Raw genomic sequence first — 8,763 nt, forward strand, 5'->3', positions numbered from 1 at the left:
GAGCTTTCCTTAAAATAAGTAGTATCTATCTAAAACCAAGAACCAGTATTATCAATAATGGAGACAATCTAAAAACCTTTCCAAAAAGATCAGGGGTGAAACAAGGAAGTCCATTATCACCATTACTAGTCAATATTGTATTAGAAATGATAGCTATAGAAATAAGAAAAGGAAATTAAAGGAATAAATCTAGACAAAGGAAAAAAAACTATCACTTTTTGCAGATGATTTTCTTAGAAGACCTTAGAGAGTCAACTAAAAAACTACCAAAACAATTAACAATTTCAGAAGAGTTGCAGGACATAAAATAAATCCACACAAATCACCTACATTTCTGCATAGTGCCAAAAAAAAAAACCCAGAACAGATAGAAAGAGAAATTACATTTAAAATAACTACAGACATCATAAGGTACTTAGGAGTCTCTGCTAAGACACACACAGGAACTATATTAACAGAATTACAAAACGTTGTTGAAACAAATAAAGGCAGAGCTATATAATTGCAGAAATAGTAGTTGTTCATGGAAAGGCCAAACCAATGTAATAAAAATGACAATACTAACTAAATTTATTCATTCACTGCTATACCAACCAAACAACCAACTTTATAAAACTAGAAAAAATATTAACAAAATTCAACTGGAGAAACAAAAAGATCAAATGGAAATATCAAATATCAATGGAATCAATGAAAAAAATTAAGAGTAACTAATCTCGAACTATATTGCAAAGTTGTAATTGTCAAAACAATTTGGTACTGGTTAAGAAATAGAAAAGTTGATCAAAGGAATAAATAATAGGTACACAATATCCAGAAGCAAATGAGCCAAGTAACCTAGTGTTTCATAAACCTAAAGATCACAACTATCAATGTAAGAACTCACTATTCAGCAAAAACTATGAAGAAAACTGGAAAAGTCTGACCAAAACTAGGTGGAGACCAACATCTCACACAATATGCCAAGATAAGCTTCAAATGGGTGCATGACTGAGACATAAAAGATGATATCATAAGCAAATTAATGGAGCAAGGAAAAAATTTCCTGTCAGATCTATGTATAGGGAAAGGGTTCATGACCAAATAAGAGGTAAAGTGGTTCACAGGAGGTAAAATGGTCAATGCTGATTACATAAAATGAAAAAGTTGATGCCCAAACAAAACCAAAGTAGCTAAAATTAGAAGAGAATCAAGAAATTGGGAAAAAATATTTGCAGCAAGTTTTTCTAATAAAGATCTCATTTCTAAAATATACAGGGAACTGAGCCAAATTTAAAGACTCAGTTTAAGAGCTATCTTATTTAAGAATAAAAGCCATTCCCCAATTGATAAATGCTCAAAGAATATGAATAGGCAGTTTTTGGAGGAAGAAATCCAAGCTATCAATAATGGCTTGGATATGATATGAAAATGAAAATGTGAAAATTTTCCATATGAAAAATTCTCTAAATCACTAATAATTAAAGAAATACACATTAAAGCAATTGTGAAGCACCATCTTATACCCATCAGATGGGCGAAATTGACACAAAAGGAAATGACAAATGCAGGAGGGGCTATGGGAAAACAGGTTCTTTAATGGAGCTGTGCACTAGTCCAATCATCCTGGAAAGTAATCTAGAACTGTGCCCAAGATGATATTAAATTGTGCACGCCCTTTGACCCAGAGATACCACTACTTTGTCTATACCCCCAAAAAGTTCAAAGAAAGTGGAAAATAACCCTTACGTACAAAAATATTTATAGCAGTTTTGTGTGCATGTGATAGCAAAGAATTGTAAACTAAGGGGACGCTTATCGAGAATGGCTAATCAAGCTATAATATATAAATTGATGAAATACTATTATACTATAAGAAATAATGAAGGAGATGCTTCTAGAAAAACCTGGGAAGATTTGCAAGAACTGATGAAGATTGAAGTGAGCAAAACCAGGAAAACAATTTATATAATTATGACGATATCGTAAGGACAATGGAGTATGAAAGACTTATGAACGCTGATCAACACAATGACCAACCACAATTCCGAAGGACTTGTGATAAAACATGCTATCCATCTCCAGAGAGAGAACTGAAAGACTGAAGAGTACAAATTGGAACATATATTCTTTTCCTTCTTTCTACCTTTTTTTAATTTTTTTAGACATGGCTAATGTGGGAATTTGGTTCATATGATGATACGTATTTGTAATGGGCTTTATTTTTCTTCTCTTCATAATAGGTAAGGAGGGGAATGGGAAATTTGGAACTGAAAATAAAATTTTAATTTTAAAAAACTTCTCATTGCTTGGAAATATACTTAATTCTTCCCAACAGGCACATGGTTTTATGGCGTACCTGATCCATAACATATTATCTCCTTGAAGAAGTTTTCATTTGGGATGGGGTGTGGAGATACTAGTTACAAAGGCAATGGAAAATTAGGTGATAGGTAGATGGAGAGAGAGGCAGACAAATGATCAGACAACTTATTAAGGGCTTATTGCTATGTGCCAAGCGCTGGAGATACAAATAGAAACAAGTGAGACAGTCCCTGCCCTCAAGGAGTTTGCATTCCAGTGGCAGAAGACAACATTGAAAGGGAAACTGCAGATATTGTAAAACAGTATTTTTTCCTTACTTTTAACAAGCTACAATTCTGTTGCTTTCCTTGAAATGATCCAAGCATCAACATGCCATTCTTCAGTACACAGACAACTGCCCAAGCCTCTGATTTGCTGCTCGACAAAAGTGAACTCATTATCTTTCCTCCCCCTCAGGTCCTGCCCTCTTCCTAACTTTCCTGTTTTTGCATCCTCCCAGTTACTCAGGCTTACCTACATGTCATACTCACCTCCTCAGTCTCTCTCGCCCTCTTCCCCATACCCAATCTGTTTCTGAGTGTTATCAATTCTACCTTTGTAACATCCCTCAAATACACCCCCTTCTCTCCTCTGACACTGCCGCTTATTCTGGTGCCGGCCTCCATCACCTTCATGCTCAGAATATTGAAATAACCCTCTGTGAGGTTCCCCTGACTCAAGTCTCTCTCCATTCCAATTCATCGTCCACTCAGCTATCAAAAATCCAATCATCTCAAGTGACTCCCTATCACCTCCAGGTTCAAATGTAAAATTATCTGACTTTGAAAGACCTTCAAAATCTGCCTCCCTCCTACCTTTCCCATCTTCTTATGTCTTCCTCCCCTTCCACATACTCTGAGATTCAATGGCACTATCCTCTTTCCTGTTCCTCAGAGAAGACATTCCATATCTCCAGACTGCAGGTACCACTCATTCCTCGAACTCAGTTCCCTCTATCTCTGACTCATAGCTTCCCTCAAGTCCCCAGCAAAACTCTCACCTTCTACAAGAAGCCTTTCCCAATTTCCTTAATGCTGGTTCCTTTCTTCTATTGATTATTCCCAATTTATCCTGTGCATCTATCATTTAGTACATAATCATTTGCATGCTGTATCCCCCATTAGACTCTGAGCTCCTTGAGAGTAGGAATTATTTTTTGCTTTTTTTTTCTATCCCTAGTACTAAACACATAGTAAGGGCTTAATAAATACTTGTTGAGCTACTACCTGGTTGTTTCCTCTTGGTTAAGAAGCTGCTATGAATTATATTTCTAACCTTGATTAAAATAGAAATTAACCACCACTTTTTCAATCTACCATATTTTTAACTCAGAAAGGATAAAAATGTCATGTTTATGTACCATGTAGAAGAATTTTTGCAATTAATACAGAATTGGTATAGAATTATACAAACTCAGAATTAGAAAAGACCTTGAATTGGTCCAAAAAGTCTCCAGTTGTGTGAAGGTGGGAGATGGGCGCAGCTAATCTCTCTTGTAATAGGTTCTCTTCACGCTAGATACATTCCTCTCTCCTGCCTTGTTCCTTTTCTTACTCTCCCCTTGGCACAGGAGGTATTTCACTGGCCAATTCCTGGTGCTTTCCTACTTGTGACGTTAGAGGCAGAAAATCAAATCAGAACGACTTAAGCCAAACCCATTATCCCTGCAAACCCCCTGTCGTCAAGCTGCCCGTATGCATGGCAGAAGAACCAGGCGTCCTATCCATCAGTCTGAGAGTGGTCACAAGAGCTTGGCATAACCTAGATTCACACCAAGTACAGCCAGCTGCCTCTCCCAGCACCATTTTAAACTTTCTTCTTTCTCTCACCAAGGCCTAAAGATCATTGAGCGTGAAGCCTGCTCATTGTCTATTTCTCTATACCCCCTGCCTTTCCCCATGCTGCTTTCAAAGTATCAGTTGATGCTCTGTTTTGAGGGATCACTTACAGTTCTAGTTGTATTCTTCTCTTTTTTCCCCTACCTTCCCCTCTGTGTTCCCATACCCAGGCTCTCACTTAAGCCTCAAACATTCCTCTGTGTGAATTAATGTGTTCCAAATAAAGGACTCTGCTTTTAGCATCACTGATGAGACTAATTCTTCGGTCCTTTTTAGTTATAGTAATAATAACTAGCATTTACTTGGTGCTTTAAGATTACAAGGGGCTGTACAAGTGTTATGTCACAACAATGCTATGAGGTAGGTGCTTTTACTATACCCATTTTACAGATAAGGAAACTGAGGCCAATTCAGGTTTACCTACCTCATTATGTTCTACTCCCACAAAACTACAATTGTCTTAGACTGGGCCAGACTCAGGCCTAGTTCCCTGGTAGTTTAGGTTCAATATTAGAACAAAATGAAATAGTGGTAGGTTATTTAACAGCCAACAAAAGGAAATTTGGTCAGTCGTAGCAGGAGGAGAGACATTAGGAACACCTTGCATTTGATTTAGCTCAGCAAAATTACCCATTGCGATCTACCAACCAATCATCAGAGCCCCCCCAGAGTTCCTCATGGAATCTTTGTACTGCGGTAAAATGACATCAACAGTCTATCTCCTGAACCAACCAAGTCTCAAAGAAGGTCTCAATATTTTTTAAGGAAAAGTACCCTAATTTTCATGGGAAGAATGGTTAAGATATTACTTCCAACACACTTAACCCCTTGGTGGTAACATCCTGAAGGACTTCTAGAGAATCTTCCACCACTTAAATTATGTAATTTAAGGCTGTTACTGGTCAACCCCAAGTTCTCATATTCAAACAGCACTAAAGGACAGAGACAAAAATGAAAAGAGGAACATGACAAAAACAAAAGAATATAATGATTCCCAGAAGTAGTGACTGAAACTGGGAGAGTCCTCAGAAGGACTGAGTCCAAGGTCCAAATAATTCCATGTGGAGAATAATGCCAAATATTTGTAGTTCATAGTGAGTAATTAAATGTGAAAAAAAGTTACCATAAACAGGAGAAACACCAGAACATCAAGACTACTGATGGAATCCTAACAAAACTGCCCCCAGCCCCAATATTCTAACTTCTTTATGGGCCCCACTGAACAGCAGGCATGCCCTGATCTGACTACACAATCTGTCTTTAACCACACCACAGGCCTCCAGACTCAATACAGCCACTGTTCCTAGCTAGCCACTGCCCCCAGATCCAATTCACGTATCTGAACAGGTGTGTCCTTGTACTCAGCCACAATCACACCATCCATTTAGCCCAAGACAGGACCATGATACCTAACTCTCAGTACAGGGGAGAGGCACCACTGAATCTTTTCCAGAGTTCCCCCACCTTGACTGGCAGGTTCAAAGTTCCCACTCTTGCAGAAGTTTTTAAGGGGTGGATGTAGAAGTGAAGTTTGAGTGAAAGTTTAAAATATTCTTGAGATCCTTCACCCTGTGGTCCCGGATCTGATTGGGCTAAGGCTACAGTGAAAAGTTAGAATGGCTAAAAACATCTTAGCAGATTCTGTTAACTCCTCTCATCCCAGATCAGATTAAGTAAAGAGAGTGCTGGAGAATGGTAGGGAAATTGAGTCACCCTCCCGCATCTGGCAAAAGGAAGAAGGGGAGAGGCGAACCAACTACAGCAGTGGCCCCACTGGCAACGGCCCTGGGGCCCTGGGCACCCTGAAGCCGGCCCCTCTAGGCAAGCAGCCTCAGTCTCAACAGTATCTGCAACCACATACTGCCAGGGGCTGTACTAGTAGGAAGTCAACCAGCCTCTGCACTTGGTAAACCCAACCTCCTATCAATAATTTTTATATGTGATGATTTGGAAATACAATTAACATCATCTGAAATTTACTGTTTGTGTTATTATTGTATTTCTAAATCATATTGTAAAATTCTCTTATATTATAAAATTTGAATGACCATTGTGAGCCAGAAATGGTGTTAGATAAAACAATTATTAATCTGAATTTTATTGAAACTAAAAGACAGTGGAAAAAATTGTTTAAAACAGTTATGTTATTTTATTAAGCCCTGCTAACCTTGTCTTATGGCTAAAAAAATTTGGCTCTCACTTATGACAATTGTAAAATTGTTTTTTTTAATTTACTTTATTTTTAATATATGGAATAAATCAATCATTTCCATAACATAGTATGATAAAAAAGATTACTGCACATGAAACTGCAAATCTATTATGTACAACTCACTATTCCTTTTAAATATAAAATTATCATTTACATTTCTTTTTTTTTAATTTTAATTAATTTACTTATTTTCATTTTTTGTTTTTAATAATCACTTCCATAAGCTTTTGAGTTTTAAATTTTCTCCCCTTCCCTTCCCACCTTCCTCCCCAATGCAGGGTACAATCTGATATAGGAGCTCTACGTATACATTCCTATTAAACATATTTTCACATTAGTCATGTTGTAAATTAGAACCAATAGGAGGAACCACAAGAAAGAAGAAACAAAACAAAACAGAAGGAAAAAAAGGAGCAAATAGTATGCTTCCATCTGCGTTCAAACTCCATAGTTCTTTCTCTGGATTGGATAGCATTTTCTTTCATGAGACTTTTGGAGATGTCTTAGATCCTTGCATTGCTAAGAAAAGCTAAATCTATCAGTATTAGTCACTGTACAACGTGGCTATTACCGAGTACAACATTCTCTTGGTTCTGCTCACTTCACTTAGCATCAATCCATGCAAGTCTTTCCAGGTTTTTCTGAATTTTGCCTGCTCATCATTTCTGATAGCACAATAGTATTCCAATACATTCATATACCACAACTTGTTCAGTCATTCCCCAATTGATAGGCATCCCCTCAATTTCTAATTCTTTGCCACAAAAAGAACTGCTATAAATATTTTTGTACATGTGGGTCCTCTTCCCATTTTTATGACCTCTTTGGGATACAGTCCTAGAAGTGCTATTGCTGGGTCAAAGGGTATGCACATTTTTATAACCCTTTGGGCATAGTTCCAAATTGCTCTCCAAAACGGTTGGATCAGTTCACAACTCCACCAACAATGCATTAATGTTCCAATTTTCCCACATCTTCTTCAACAAAAAATTGTAAGATTGTTCACTAAGTTATTTGGGGTTATTGTTATAATGTTAAAACCTAAAATTGGTCCTATGGCAGCTCTAATAGTAGATGGAATGGATACCCTATTCCCCTCCCTTAGGAAGATGACCAACATCACCTCTGACACAAAGCTATAGGGGGTGACTGGAAGCCCCATGTGCCAACTACCACATACTGGGATCCTAAAAATAAAATATGGGAACCCCCCCCAAAAAAAAAAACATGCTGGCAAGGAAAAAAAATCAGTCAGGGCAAAACAAATTAAATTAAGATTGAAAATAGGGGACTTTCTACACAGAAAGTATGTGGTTTTCATCAGTCCAGAGGAAAAATATCATGGGGTGGACAGGCAGCCCCTTCTCTGCTGATTCCCCTTATTTATAAATTTGCTAGATCCCTGGAAACCATCTGGTGGGCGAGGCCATCCGCCCCAGGAAAAAAAGCTTGTTTGGGTTACGGGGTTCCTAAACAATAAAACTTGGATTGCTTAGAATTTGCAGGCTTATGTATGATACAGAAACATTTTCAATAATGTCTTTATATCAGGATAAATTTAAACTTGAGAAAGAAAAAAAAGGGAAAGATGTTAAGTGAAATTACTTATGTATGTAAGTCCTGGTAAATTTTTATTGCTTATTGCAACTCCATAAGAGTAAAAATAATTGTATGCAGCCCTAAACTGTGATTGGTGAGACTTGCCATTTGAGGTAAAAGCCTTTGGGACTGCACTGGTTTTATTTTGAGTTTGAATTTAGGTATAACTGTCTGCACTACATCAGTATTTAAGAGAAATGCCACAAGCTTCTCAGGGGGAATGTGATCCTGAGGAGGTTTGCTTCTGCGAAAAGCCGAGAAGACGATCTTGGCATCAACCCAAGGTGAGATCCTCCTGACTCAGTTTCCCCATTGTACTCCTTTGAAAAAAATGTTTCTCACCTGGCTATTCCTGAGTCTGTATGTGAGGTGTAATTGATTTTCTAAATTCAAACAGAACTAAGGATGTTTTATCTCGTCATATTTGGTCTAATCATGTCTCTGCTTTTTACTTTTATAGCAAATTTCTATAATCAGAGCAAGTGGTCAGTAAAAGATACAAGCACAATGTAAATATGTGAGATCTTACTGTTTTCTATCTGAATGCATAGTCATTTCATATCCCAAACAACTGGGTAAATTAGTGCTCGGACTTGTCATCTGCCTGCCTGCATAGTCAAGTGAAAGGTTAAATCCCTGGAATAGAACATTCTTTTTGAACAATATGGGAATAATTAGACAAAGGAAAAAAGAAGTTTGTGAAACAAAGATTCAGATACAATGTTAATCATTATCCCATAGATTAAGGCTGGAATACATCTGAGCTACTAT

This window comes from Vombatus ursinus, unplaced genomic scaffold (genome assembly GCF_900497805.2).
Source record: "Vombatus ursinus unplaced genomic scaffold, bare-nosed wombat genome assembly UNPS02014877.1, whole genome shotgun sequence".
NCBI classification, from domain to species: domain Eukaryota; kingdom Metazoa; phylum Chordata; class Mammalia; order Diprotodontia; family Vombatidae; genus Vombatus; species Vombatus ursinus.